Here is a 14,547-nt window from a genome sequence, read left to right on the forward strand (position 1 = left end):
AAATGACTTCCTATTCCTCAGCCCGTTGGCAGAAGGAAGCCCTAACAGCCTTGTTTTGCTCTGCCTGACTGAGGCGGGTCCCCGTCCAGGTGGTGAATTACTCAGGGGCTCTCTCCAGCCCTTTAGCGCAACGCGAAGTCGCTCAGGCAATAAAACACCAGCTCAACTCCTGACCCGGCAGCGATGGGATTACAGCAGCAGCTGCTTAAAAACCATTTTAAATCCCAGCAAATGCCCTGCTGCCTCAGGAACAGGCTGCAGACCTTTCACAGCCCGTAACTGCCGGATTTCCCCACCCCTCCATCCTTAACAGCCAGGCCTGTACGGCGGCATCACGCGTTTACAGGCAGAGAGGCTTGGCTAAGAGCACCAGGGCAGAAGCGGAGGGTCAGGACTGCATCCAGTCAGGCTTTGAGCATCTCCAAGGATGGAGAACCTGTGGCCTCCGGGGCAGCCTGTCCAGTGTTTGACCATCCTCTCACGAAAGAAAGTTTATTATGCTTGAATACAAGTCCCTGTGTTTCAGTTCGTGCCCGTTGCCTCTTGTCCTGAGCCTGGGAAGAGCCCGGATCCTCCCTCTTTTCTTCACTCCCCCTATGAGGGGGTTTATATACGTTAATAAAATCCCCCTGAGCCTTCTCCGCTCCAGGCTGAACAGTCCCAGCTCTCTCGGGCTTTCCTCATATGAGAGATGCTCCAGGCCCTTCACCGTTTGCAGAACTCACTCCAGCATATCCCCAGCTCTTGTACTGGGAGCCCAGCGCTCCAGGGGATCATCTCCTGCCCGCAGGCAGCCCAGGAGGCTGGTGGCCATCCCTGCCATGAGGACGTGTTGCTGGCTCACAGTCACCTCGGTGCCCACCAAGACCTTCTCTGGTCCTGGACCAGAACAAGGCAAGAGGACTCAACCAAGTACCAGGAGCAGCTACAGGCGTTCAGGTAGATGTGACCTTTCCTAGATCATCCTGTCCCTGTAATTAGGTTTATTTTGACTTGGCCAGTAACTCAAGCTCTTCCCCAAAGAAGCCGTCCACGTATTTGAACTTGCAGGGGGATGGCCAAGGAGGAGAGTGCTCCTGCCCTTGCTACACAGAGGACTGAGCTGCTCAGGAGGCCACCCTCGCCTTTCTTCTTCAACCCAAACATCTGAGCACAAGCCAAAATCCACGCTCCGCAAGCAGCTCAGCAATGATGCAGCAAAGCTAAGCAGGTTCCCAGTTGTTTGACCAGGAGCAGCACCCAGCCCGCTGCTGGCAGCCGCGGCCCTGAGCAAGGGCCCTGGGTTTCTGAGCAGGGATGCTAGGCTGTGTTTCAGTGCTGCCTAAGGAGCAGGACCCTCTCCACGTTTCATTTTGCAGAGGTGGTTTCATTAAGGAACACTATTTGGTGCTGGCATGCTCGGTAGGAAAACAGTTTTCAGTAAGTGGGATGGTCCCCACCACCCCAGGACCTCCAAACGCACCATTCAGACCCCACCGCTGCAAGGAAAAACACATGGAGAGCTCAGCAACTCCGCAGGAGCCACGGAGCCAGCCTGGGAACCCCCTCGAAGCTCCGTATGGGATCTGGACTGAAAACCACCCACATGTTCCCATTACGTGCCCCTTGCTGCTTCCTCCTCATCCCGCTGCTGGGTTCAGAGCACCAACGCCGCAGCACGCCAGCTGGCAACATCTTCCCAAAGCCTTTTTATTCCACTTTCCTCCAGTTTTTGTCAACGGGAAGCATGTGATGAAGTGGTAAACTGGCGTCGGGGGACTTATTTGCACGGGAGGCGCAGCAAGATGAGGGTATGTCAGCATTCGGTTTGAGAAACTCCAGACAGGGCAGCTCCGGGTTCAACACCGAACTTGGCACTCCAACGTTGCTGCAGCAGAGCCGCTTCGGTGTGGTCAGCTGCTCTCCTCCCCACAAAGATATCTGGATGCTAAAACATTAAATCAAACCATTATTCAAGGGATTCCTTTTTGAAGCCGAGAGCTAAGAACAGCTTCAGCTTTTTACCAGCTTTAGTGAAACGCTACAGCGAGGATTTAAGAGGGGGGGCTCTGGATAACGATGCCAGGCATGGAGTCGAAAATTAATCAAGACCAAAGCTGCGGGCACGTTGCCAAGGCTGGGAGCAGGAGGGCAGGCATTGCAGGGCTGGATGCCACCCTCTGCTAGCTCCTGTCCCTCTGCAAAACCACGGTCACGGCCGCAGACCCTTCCCCCTCGGCACTGGGAGGCCAGACCTGAAACGCCTGCACCCAAACACGGTGCTCGGGCAAAGTGTCCTCGGCTTCGTCTCACCGTGCAGAGCTCTGCCGACTCCTGCCAGGATGAGGTTGTTGGAGTAAGGGACCTTCGAAGCCCGTCCACGGCCTCCCCCATCGGCAGCAGGCTGGCCAGAATGGTGTTTTGAAATTCATCTGCATCGGTCAGGTGCTTAGCCACAGCTTTGCATGTGGAGTGAGAAACGACACATGGAAGGTCCTCCGGTGATTTCCAAAGCGAGCAGAGAACGCTCCATCTTAGGAGCGTCATCCAGGCAGCGAAGTCCCCACTGCTGCTGCAGACTTCAGCCTCGTGGGTGAGGACCCACCTATGCCTGAACCAGATACCGAAGCCCAGGGAACATCTAAGCGAGGAGGTTGCAAAGGATCATCTGGGGACCTGCAGCTCTTCCTACATCTTGCTGAAGAGTCTTCTTAGACAGCTCTGTTCCTGGGACTGGCAGAGCCAGCGATGCTCAGGCTTTGCGTGGGGCTGCATCTCAGCTTCACGCGGCTTCTCCAGTGCAAGATCTTATTGCAAGCTGACCACCAGAAAGGGCAGCTGTAGCGGTGTCCCGCCTCTCCCTGAGGAGCTGAACATCTGAGACCACAACACGATGTGCTGGGGGTCAGGAGAAAAGGGATAAAGCTCAATTCCTTTGACAAGGAGGCTACAGACCTCCTCCAGCCTTGCCTGCAGGATGGATAACGTGCAACTCTTGCATTTTGGCACCAGGTAAAAATAGCTTTGTGCTCACTAGGGCGCGAAGGAGGGGTTTTGGTCGAGGTCACTGGCCCTCCTCACCCCACCCTACGGGCGGTTTTCCAGCTCCATTTGTGCCACGTTAGTCATCCATCCCCCTTCTAACCCCGACAGCTTTCCTCTGACCCAGCCAGCACACGGATCCCTCTCAGATCATTTTGACCAGCTTGTAGGGAAGCCTCTGGAGGTGATCCTGCCACCCTGCCCAGCAGCATTCTGGTGGGACAGCCCCTCCAGGTCCTCACGTGGCTCCACAAGACCTGGCTTCATCTCCGCTGGGCTGAATTAGAGACGGGAGCGAGGAGTCCCCGCTGGCCCTGGGACCTCTCACTCCTCCCCAGCTCCCAGCAGGCTGTTGCGGAGCTGACACTCACCAGCAGTATCAGGGTGAAACAAATAAAACACTCGTATTTCAGCCACAAACACTGTATTTGATTTCAAAGCCGTTCCTTCAAACACACACGTTATTAATCTAAGTAATGAGGAAACAATTTTCCTAAAAACAGTGAGCTGGCGTCCAAGTCAGTCTAAAAAAAAAAAAAAAACAACCCTCAAACAACGCAGCAGTTCAAGACTAAAGGCAACGGCTGCACAAAACTCACTTCCAAAACAAGGTTCAGCTCCGTGTTTTCACGTTTCAGACCGCCTTGCCAGCTAAGCCGGGCTCCAGCCTCCCGACGGGATTTTCCTCTAAGGCAAGAGGAAAGGAATTTTCCCTGGCTATTTTTAGCAGAGCCTTGTTCCTCCTCCTGAAGAGATTCCTACCGCCCGGCTCAGCCCTCCACCCACGGCTTTCATCGCCGGGTGCGAGGCTGAGCTGATGCATCTGGAGCAAGAGGCCGGAGGCAGAGACGCGCGGGAGGCTTGCCTTGACTCAGCTTAGCAGTTTGCAGCAGATCCTCTGAGCAAGCGGCTCCCTCGGCAAGAGGGAGGGGAAGGCATCCAATACAGCCTCCGACTAAATCCTCCTCCTCTAAGAGCAGTACTTCCCAAGCCAGGCTTCAGCCCGGGCTGTTCCATATTGCAATACGAGCAGCTCAGGATCTCATGAAATAACAGCTCATGGGCTTGATTTAATCTCTTGCTGCCTCCCTTCCCGATTTCAGGAATCCACGTCTGCAGGACTGGACAGAATTTAAGCCCAGCTTAAATATATATATGTATTTTAGATATATAAAAATAAATATATATTTATATAAATATAAACCAAATACTTCGGTTCATGCATTAAGCCCTCTTCTACTCAATATTATGAACATCAGCTGCTTGCAGGATAAACGTTTATTTATGCCAAGAAGTGAACCTTTAGATCTAGTACCCTGTTTACAAGCAAGGTGCAGAGGAGTGATCCCCGATTTGCCTGACACGTTTCTATCCAAGGTATCAGAATTTAAGGATTTTGAACACTCGCCTTCTTTCTGATTTTAAACATTTGATTCTAAGCTAAATTTTAAGCCCTGGGACAAGAGATGAGAAACCGATACCTTCTTGCCCAAGTGATCCAGACCCGGCAACTGCCTCTCCCCCTCCGATATATGCTGATATCAAGGGGTAAGGGGTGGGGGAAGAGAGTTAATCTTTTCCACAGTTTCCAGGGGGTCCTGCCAAAATTCAAAGATCAAAAAGGTGCTGGAGTGCAGAAACCAAGAAAAGTGGAGTTTTAACACAAGAAAGCGCTGGAGCTGCCCGGCCACAGGCAAGTCCGTTCATTTCAGCTACAGAACCGTAATCTCCATTTCTGGCTGGGAAAGGGAAACAGGAGCTTACCAGCTCCCCCGGCTCCAGCCGATTCCTCGGGATGCGACGTCCTCCCCTTGCCCGGAGGAATACCAATGACACAGGTGAGCCCAGAGAAGGGAGGCGAGGAGGAGGAGGAAGGAAGCTCGCTTGCCCTGTTCTCCTTCCCCTATTTCCCCAGTTTTCAGCTGCACACACTGCCGTTAACACAGGACACTGGATTACTTCGGTACATGCATTAAGCCCTCTTCTACTCAATATTATGAACATCAGCTGCTTGCAGGATAAATGTTTATTTATGCCAAGAAGTGAACCTTTAGATCTAGTACCCTGTTTACAAGCAAGGTGCAGAGGAGTGATCCCCGATTTGCCTGACACGTTTCTATCCAAGGTATCAGAATTTAAGGATTTTGAACACTCGCCTTCTTTCTGATTTTAAACATTTGATTCTAAGCTAAATTTAAGCCCTGTGGACAAGAGATGAGAAACCGATACCTTCTTGCCCAAGTGATCCAGACCCGGCACGTCCTCACTGCCTCTCCCCCTCCGATATACGCTGATATCAAGGGGTCTTAGCGGTGGGAAACAGCTTTCTGCCGGTACCAGCAGCACCTAGAAACAGCCGGCCAGAGGAGGGTCTCCAAGGGGCACAGCGTCAGTACCGGCTACGCCTTTCATCTTCAGCATTTACTGATATTTGTGGGGGAAGAGGGTGGTAAGATCAGCTTATTTGCAGCCTTATCAGCACCAGGAGCACGCTTTGGAGGGAGAGTTAATCTTTTCCACAGTTTCCAGGGGGTCCTGCCAAAATTCAAAGATCAAAAAGGTGCTGGAGTGCAGAAACCAAGAAAAGTGGAGTTTTAACACAAGAAAGCGCTGGAGCTGCCCGGCCACAGGCAAGTCCGTTCATTTCAGCTACAGAACCGTAATCTCCATTTCTGGCTGGGAAAGGGAAACAGGAGCTTACCAGCTCCCCCGGCTCCAGCCGATTCCTCGGGATGCGACGTCCTCCCCTTGCCCGGAGGAATACCAATGACACAGGTGAGCCCAGAGAAGGGAGGCGAGGAGGAGGAGGAAGGAAGCTCGCTTGCCCTGTTCTCCTTCCCCTATTTCCCCAGTTTTCAGCTGCACACACTGCCGTTAACACAGGACACTGGATTACTTCGGTACATGCATTAAGCCCTCTTCTACTCAATATTATGAACATCAGCTGCTTGCAGGATAAATGTTTATTTATGCCAAGAAGTGAACCTTTAGATCTAGTACCCTGTTTACAAGCAAGGTGCAGAGGAGTGATCCCCGATTTGCCTGACACGTTTCTATCCAAGGTATCAGAATTTAAGGATTTTGAACACTCGCCTTCTTTCTGATTTTAAACATTTGATTCTAAGCTAAATTTAAGCCCTGTGGACAAGAGATGAGAAACCGATACCTTCTTGCCCAAGTGATCCAGACCCGGCACGTCCTCACTGCCTCTCCCCCTCCGATATATGCTGATATCAAGGGGTCTTAGCGGTGGGAAACAGCTTTCTGCCGGTACCAGCAGCACCTAGAAACAGCCGGCCAGAGGAGGGTCTCCAAGGGGCACAGCGTCAGTACCGGCTACGCCTTTCATCTTCAGCATTTACTGATATTTGTGGGGGAAGAGGGTGGTAAGATCAGCTTATTTGCAGCCTTATCAGCACCAGGAGCACGCTTTGGAGGGAGAGTTAATCTTTTCCACAGTTTCCAGGGGGTCCTGCCAAAATTCAAAGATCAAAAAGGTGCTGGAGTGCAGAAACCAAGAAAAGTGGAGTTTTAACACAAGAAAGCGCTGGAGCTGCCCGGCCACAGGCAAGTCCGTTCATTTCAGCTACAGAACCGTAATCTCCATTTCTGGCTGGGAAAGGGAAACAGGAGCTTACCAGCTCCCCCGGCTCCAGCCGATTCCTCGGGATGCGACGTCCTCCCCTTGCCCGGAGGAATACCAATGACACAGGTGAGCCCAGAGAAGGGAGGCGAGGAGGAGGAGGAAGGAAGCTCGCTTGCCCTGTTCTCCTTCCCCTATTTCCCCAGTTTTCAGCTGCACACACTGCCGTTAACACAGGACACTGGATTACTTCGGTACATGCATTAAGCCCTCTTCTACTCAATATTATGAACATCAGCTGCTTGCAGGATAAATGTTTATTTATGCCAAGAAGTGAACCTTTAGATCTAGTACCCTGTTTACAAGCAAGGTGCAGAGGAGTGATCCCCGATTTGCCTGACACGTTTCTATCCAAGGTATCAGAACTAAAGGATTTTGAACACTCGCCTTCTGAGTTTAAACGTTTGCTTCGCATCCCTAAGCTTTTTTCTGTCCAAAACTAAACCTCCAGGGTCTTCTCCTTAAGGCCAGCTTCTAGAGTCACGCTGAAGTGGGAGCTTCATGCAAACAAACCCCCAAGGAGGAGGCTGCCATACGTCCATCCCCAAAGCACCCAAAGGCTCGGGGTTTTCCAGCATCAGAAGCAGCTCCAGGAGGTCTCTCCCAGCTCCCACCGTTTCTGTGCCTCCCTCGGCTGTGCCAGTCCAGCCGGTCACGCAGCCACACTCTGAACGAGGTCGTGGAAGCAGCCAGGAGTAACGCAGCCATTTTCATTTGTGTATTAAACAGTGCTCAAGGAACTGAGTCCCCCAAGCTCCCAGCTCTGCGCAGGTCACTCCTAGGCAGAGCTGGGTGCACCCCTCCCCAAAGAGCCTCTCCTCCTCCTCCTCCTCCACGTGTTCAGCACCGGCATCGTCCCAGCTCCCACGAGCACCGTGCAGGTTTGAGGTCCACATGGGCCTTCCCAGCGAGCCTGGCGAGAGCAGCGCCGTTACTCATGGTCCTTCATCCACGTAAACGACTCTTGCAGAGATCCGTCAGCATCAGTCAACGCTTCGGTACAACCACCCCCCTGAGACCATGCATGTCATCCTGCTTCCCGGTGTTCCCAGGACCCCGCCGGCTGCAGGGATGATTTTAAGGACGGGAAGACCACATTCCCCAGCCTAGCTGCCTCTTCAAGCCTCAGAAGCAGAGGTGAAGGCCACCCATGCGGAAGAGATCAATACCCCAGGTCCAGGAGGTGGATGGCCACCACAGGGAGGTCAGGCAGCAGGACACAGACACGACCACCAGGCAGCCACAGATAAGGTGAAGTTCTGGCTTACTGGTGTTTTTCATGAGGTCTCTTCCCAGTTGTAGGCCACCCAAGAACCCCGTAAAGCCTATAGCTTTGGTTCCACAGACACCGAGGAAAGCATCCAAGAAGTTTTGGGCCTAAAAATAGAGAGTGCAGCCTTTTGGCATCTTCCACAGGCAGCCAAGGCAGTAGATTCACCTTACAAGAGTCCGCAGCACAAGTGAACACAAAAGCGGGGAAGAGGGACATCTGACAGCAGATGTCACCATCGTCAAGGAAAACAGCTTTGAGACAGGATTGTAGGACTGAGGTTTTTGGGCAGGACAGTCAAAGCTGTATGGCAGCAAACAGCGCCCATGTCAACACAGAAAGCCTGCAGAGGTCTGTCCCGAGCTACGCTGGCAAAGTACGTTCTTGTTACAGCAGCCAGAAGCAGGCAAGCCATTTATCCCAAAGCTCAAGAGCGTTTGACACAAGGCTTTACTCTTGCACAGTCTAGAAAAGCCACAACTCGGAAGGGAAGGGAAGGGAAGGGAAGGGACGGGAAGGGAAGGGAAGGGAAGGGAAGGGACGGGAAGGGAAGGGAAGGGAAGGGAAGGGACGGGAAGGGAAGGGAAGGGAAGGGAAGGGAGGGGAAGGGAAGGGAAGGGAAGGGAAGGGAAGGGACGGGAAGGGAAGGGAAGGGAAGGGAAGGGACGGGAAGGGAAGGGAAGGGAAGGGAAGGGACGGGAAGGGAAGGGAAGGGAAGGGAAGGGAGGGGAAGGGAAGGGAAGGGAAGGGAAGGGAGGGGAAGGGAAGGGAAGGGAAGGGAAGGGAGGGGAAGGGAAGGGAAGGGAAGGGAAGGGAGCAGCGGTCATGGGAATGTCTAAGCTCCCCTGTGCCCGACCAAGCCGGAGGCCCATCCTCCGGCACAGCCACTTTAGTTCCAGTTTTCAGAAGGTTATTCCCATTCTTTGCATACTGAAAGAGGAAAGGTGAAACACCCAGACCTGTAATCACGTAGTTTATGGCTGGCTGCTGAGAGGATCCTTTCACAGAGAAATAACCTTTGCATTGACTTGCTGTAGACATGAACTGCCTGACAGGTTTTTGTCTAGACGGTCAGATAAAGGATCCAAGGAAGTTTCTGGCAGTAGGAAAGAAGATCTGGTTCGTTTTAGCATGTTCTCTGGGATGTGTTGCTATGCATTTCCGTCAGTCCAAGAAGCCAAAATCCCTGCATTAAGAACGCGTGTTTGCAGCTTACGCACCTTCAAGCCTTCCTTTCCTTCCCGGGACACAGACCGCACGTAGCACTGGGGGCACGAAGGGACCTCCGTCTTCCCTTCCCGTAAAAACAAAGGATGCAAGAGTAGCACCAGCTCCTTCGGGAGTCCTTAGAGAAAAGGTGGTTTGCAGCGCCCGTGCAGCGAAAGACCTCTCTGCAATCAGACGCTGCTAAGGATGCTGCAAGCCAGCCTTTGCCCGGCTGCTCATCCAGGCGCGGAGGCTGGTGGATTGATGCTGCCGGCAGCTGGGGAGCCAGCTGCGGGAGAAGATCCCTGAGCTGCTTTTCCGCATCAGAGCTGCTCAAGAAAACCCGTAGAGGTGCCCAGCGTACCATCTCCCTGCTTGGCTGCCGTGTCAAGCTGTGCAGCTAAAGGGTGGTGGGTTAATACCTACATATCTTCAGGAGAAGCTATCCGAGGATCGTTATTTTGGGCAGCCTGCTCAAGAGCGGATTCTCCGGATCACAGCTCAGGATATGTCCCTTTAGCCCCATTGAGGACGTGGGGAATTCAGTGTCCCTGGAAAGCCTCAGCACACCCCAAACCCAACACCACTCTGAGATAATCACGTATGATTTACAGCACAGAGGAGAATAGAGGAGTCTAGCATGGGGTGACTTGGGTTTGCATCCACATAGCTCAACGATGACTTCCCAAGCTATTTTAAGACAGCCTAGAACTACCTCCTCCCAAACCCAGTCTCCCCCTGTGCACAAAGATCTCTTAGCCGGTGTTTTCCATGAACAATGCCAGCTGAAGACGCAGTGGCACTGGTTTCCCTGTCGTAACCGAGCACCAGTCCTAGGCGGGCCCCGCGGGGAACATCTCCCGAGGTGACACCCAGCTCCCCGAAAGCAGAGGGCAGAGCTGCTCCCCTCAATCCAGCACCGTTCCAGCTTCAAGGGCAACTCCAGCTTTATTTAAAGTCTTCCAAAAAGCAGCTTGCAGCACATCGGGACCCACGCGGCCAGGCACTCCCATCAGAGCCGAGGCAGGCAGCTCGTCTACCTTGGATGGAAACAAGCATCGTTGAGACAGGTTGCGTTTTTTTTCCCCCGGCAGTAAACAACAAAAAGCTTTTACCCGTAGGGAGGCACCTCAGCCTTTTTTCATTCATGTCAGAGGCCCAAGATTTCATGGCATCTTTGAAGAGGACTTGGCAAATCCAACTTTTACTGGTGAAGTTCCTCCTTGTCCTCTTAATATGTACCAGCTCCTTCTGCATGGCCAGGCTATCCAGAACATCCAGGGAGGCACACCCTGCCAAACTTGACAGTATTTTAAGCCACTACATCACAAGATTAATGACTTCTCAGACTCTTCTCAAAGAGGCACTGATTTTTAAGAGAGATATGGAATATAGCCACCACGCTAGCCCAGCCGTCCCGGTGTCTCCTGCAACACCCAGAGCGGGCTTATCTTCAGCCTGGGTGTAGAAGAATCCTCCTTCCCCACCAAACAAAGCTTTTGGCTGACACACCGCACTCATCCCGCTTAAGCTCCTGGCTTCACCAGCTCTGCCATCTTCTTTAACAGCAAGATCCACAGAAACACACCTTTCAAACCCATCCCCAACAGCTTAGCACGTTGTCACACCCGGCGGGGGGGCAAGGAAAGGGATTAGACCTTCCCCTTCAGGCAGCACCAAGCTGCCAGACCAGGTCAAGTCATCTCAGGTAACTTCCAACGCTGAAAGCTCAGCACTGCAACCAAGTCCTCTACCTCCTCCTGTCTTGCCTCCTGTCTAACGCTCTGTTCACCCAGGCACACCACGCTTCCCGAGCGACAGACCTACCAACACAGGCGGGAGCTTAAAAAAAGGGGTCTGCAATGGTAGTAGCATTTCACAGAGGAGCACAAGCCACGTTTGTTGAGCTGTGTTCAGCTCCTGATCTCCACCAGCAGCCACTGCCTGGCACGTCCTACCTGCTGGTGTCCCTCGCCCCCAGACACCTCCTTCCAGTGCTGGGTCTCACCCCCAGTAGCCGCACGTCTCCTTCCCCCAGCCCACCGCTGCTGTACCCGGGTCTTCATGATGCCTCAGCAGAAGACAAGCCTTTGGCTCTCTCCAGGCTGTGTACAAACCCTCGTTGCCCTAAAGCCCTTCCTGGTTTGTGCGGGCAGCCCTGAGCTATGCAGATGCCCTGACGATGTTACTAATTAATCCCTCTAGTGCAGCGCTAACGAGGCCTGGGCTTTTGGTACCTGCAAGAAAAGGATGTAGAGCCCCGAATGCTCCCACCCAAGAGCAACATGAGTAATCGGCGGCTGGAAAATACTTCTAAGGAAAGGTCACGGGAAACGTGCTTTGGAAAGTAAACCCCGAGATCTGCTTTAGCAGCGGGGCCACTTCAAACCCCCCCCAGCAACACCAGAGAAACACGGTTCAGTAATCACCCTCCCAGTGCAAGAGGGGATGGACTAGATCATCTCCTTCCAGCCCACTGCTGAGGTCCTGAAAGCCCTGCTCCTCCTCCGAAGGGGCAGCGACAGGCACGACCCAACGGTCCCACTCGGGATGGTGGGTCACAAAGGCAGCGTCCCACCACCGCCAGCTCTTCACGTTAGCTCAGCCAGGCTCCGGAGATTCTCCACATTTCCTGCCTCTCACGCAAGCCGCTCTCAAAAAAAAAAAAGCTTCACACCTCAAATTAAACCAGGAAAGGTGGCCATTTTCTCTTTTTAATAAAGAAATTATTTTATTTTACTAACCTAACAAGGTTACAAAACAAAAGCGGGGAAGCCCTGAAGTTCACTTAGCCTGCTGTCCGCATCTAGCAGCGGGAAGTGCGCTTTCTACATTGGTTTTTAGAGCTTAGTATATTTGCTTTGGTTGAGAAAAGCCTGCTGGGCGAACTTTTACTGCATCAACACTAGAAGGGTTTGGTATTATGCTTCTGGCTAGGCAAACACAAAGAGGTACTTCAGGAGACAGAGAAGCCTATTAAAAGGCTGGTGACCCAGTCTGCAGACACGCACTAGTCAGACAAGACTAAGCAAAGAATTTGAAGGACTTTATGGAAAACACCGCCTTTAATTCTCTCTTCTGAATGGTATCAAAGCCAGTAAAACAGGATAAAGTAGAGCAGAATTTTATGCAAGTCAAATTAAGTTTGCAGAGACATTTCAAGACATCTCTAATCTCTTCTGAAGATCTGGGCTTACCAGATATTCCCTACATCCTCGCCTGGCTGGGCTCCCGCGCAGTCCCCACGTGGGTTTAGCCATCCAGTGAGCACAGACATGGAAAGCACCACTGGCACGAACCCCCTGAGCTGTGTGAAAACGAACCAGAGAGGAGCCACGCTGCAAGACAACAGCTCTCAGGGATGTGATCATACATTTTTGGGGGGTAGGTGGCAAGGCAAGGGGGTATTGCCCCAACCCACCCTCCTCTGGGGTTCACCCTGCTCTGATACAGCGGCATAGCTGCACATATAACAGCCAGAGCCAGGTTAGGAAGCAAAGCAAGTCAGCACAGACCAAAACTCGGAGGTTTTTATGCTAAAAGAAAGCTTGACAGACTCTGTAAGGACCCATGCAGGCTGGCAGATGGGAAGCAGGGAGGTGGAGGCGAGAAGCCAGGGCAAGAGCCTTTGCCTGGCTCAGCCACAGCCAGAACAGACCCGAAAACTCTCTGCGGCTGCATCCGCTGCTGTTCCCCTCCGGAGGAGCAGGATCAGTCGGCTGTCTCTAGCCGAGGTGAGGCGATACCTGAAGGATGCTGATGGTTCAGGCAGGACAAGGCTTCCTGACCTCGGGCACACGTGTAAGACAGCAAGCTCCTGAGCTGGCCATGGGCAGAGTCCAGAGCCTACAGCTTCACCACCGCTCAGTCTGGCTCCTGACATTTCCTCTGTTAGGAGCCAACCACTCGAGAATATTTATTTACTTAAAATTTTGCCAAGACTTTGAGAAACCAGCGATTTAGGAATCCTTTTACCATTGGTATTCCTGCCCAGAGGAATTCAATTGCAGAGGGGGAAGTACGAGCCCTCATTACGCACAGCCCACAGGCGGGTCAGCCGGGCTCTGACCTTTGTGCTCTGCATACTCTGGCTTCGGCAGTCAGCTTGGCAGTTTCATCGGTTTCCATAAATCCTTTCACCGCTTTCCTGCCAAAGTTCATTTATTTCAGATTTTTTTTTTTTTTTATTTACAGTGCTCTCTGCCCTGTAAATACACAGGCTGACCCCCCTGAGACAGCAGCTGCCTCCAGCCCACTATGGGTCAGATCCAGACCTCCCGTTTTGCCCAGTTCAGCCACCCAGAACCGAGAGCCACGTTAAAGAAATCACACGAGCTCCCCTCACGCTACAGAGCATAGTTAATCCCATTTATTTCATCCCCTAGTTCTGCTTTTACCTGTCCTTAAGGCACTGTAAGACAATCAGGGACACCAGGGTGGCCAGTGCTGCTGCGGTGATTTTACAGGCTCATCCTCCCTTGGAAACACCAAGGTGAGTTTTGGTTATCCCACCTCGCCTCTGGGGAAATCTTAGTGTCTTAAAAGCAAGGCATCAAAATAAAGATTAAGGCAGGAAGCAGCTGTAGTTTGAGACCGAGAACGTAGAACAGGTTAAAAATCCATATGTCAGGCTCCCCACACTGCCCGTGAAGTCCCTCACCAGTGTCTGGGCTGGTCCCATCGGCACCGAGCCTCCCAGTTCCTGGAGAGGAGGAAAGGGCAGCCCCGTGCTGTACGCTTCAGCCTGGAGAAATAAGCTGTTTATAAAGCAGAGTGTCTGACTCCTTTCATCTCCCATCAGAAATGGGTACACAAGCTCTGCGAGCAGACTGACCAAGTGCCCTCAAGCTCCTTCTTCATCCAGTGTCTCCCGATTTAAATCCCATTTCTGGCTCACCCCGTTGAGCAGTTCCAAAGCTCTGCCAGACTCGCAGAGGGGATTTGCCAAGCTGCACGGACCGTGCCCGCAGCACATTTTGCGATGCCGTCGGCCTGTCATCGCCTCTCTAACAGCTGCCAGTGCCAAGCTGCTCGCCGAGATCTACCTCCTCGGGCAGAAACTCGTGCTTCTCGGCTGGAGGTACCGCTCTGGACACAGGTACACCACAGCACGGAGACATGCAATAACCAGGTAACGTTCTCAGATTTGGAGGTGAGGATCATGAAGCTTCTTTGGAAGGAACAGAAATGGAACAAAGTCACCCAAAACCTAATGATCAGAGCTATGGAACACCCCTCCTATGAGGACAGGCTGAGGGAGCTGGGGTTGTTCAGCCTGGAGAAGAGAAGGCTCCGGGGAGACCTTGTTGCAGCCTGTCAGTACTTAAAGGGGGCTTGTAAGAAAGATGGGGAGGGACTTTTTAGCAGGGCCTGTAGTGACAGGACAAGGGGGAATGGCTTTAAACTA

Source organism: Aptenodytes forsteri, unplaced genomic scaffold, assembly GCF_000699145.1.
Source record: "Aptenodytes forsteri isolate BGI_AS27 unplaced genomic scaffold, ASM69914v1 Scaffold428, whole genome shotgun sequence".
Lineage (NCBI taxonomy): Eukaryota > Metazoa > Chordata > Aves > Sphenisciformes > Spheniscidae > Aptenodytes > Aptenodytes forsteri.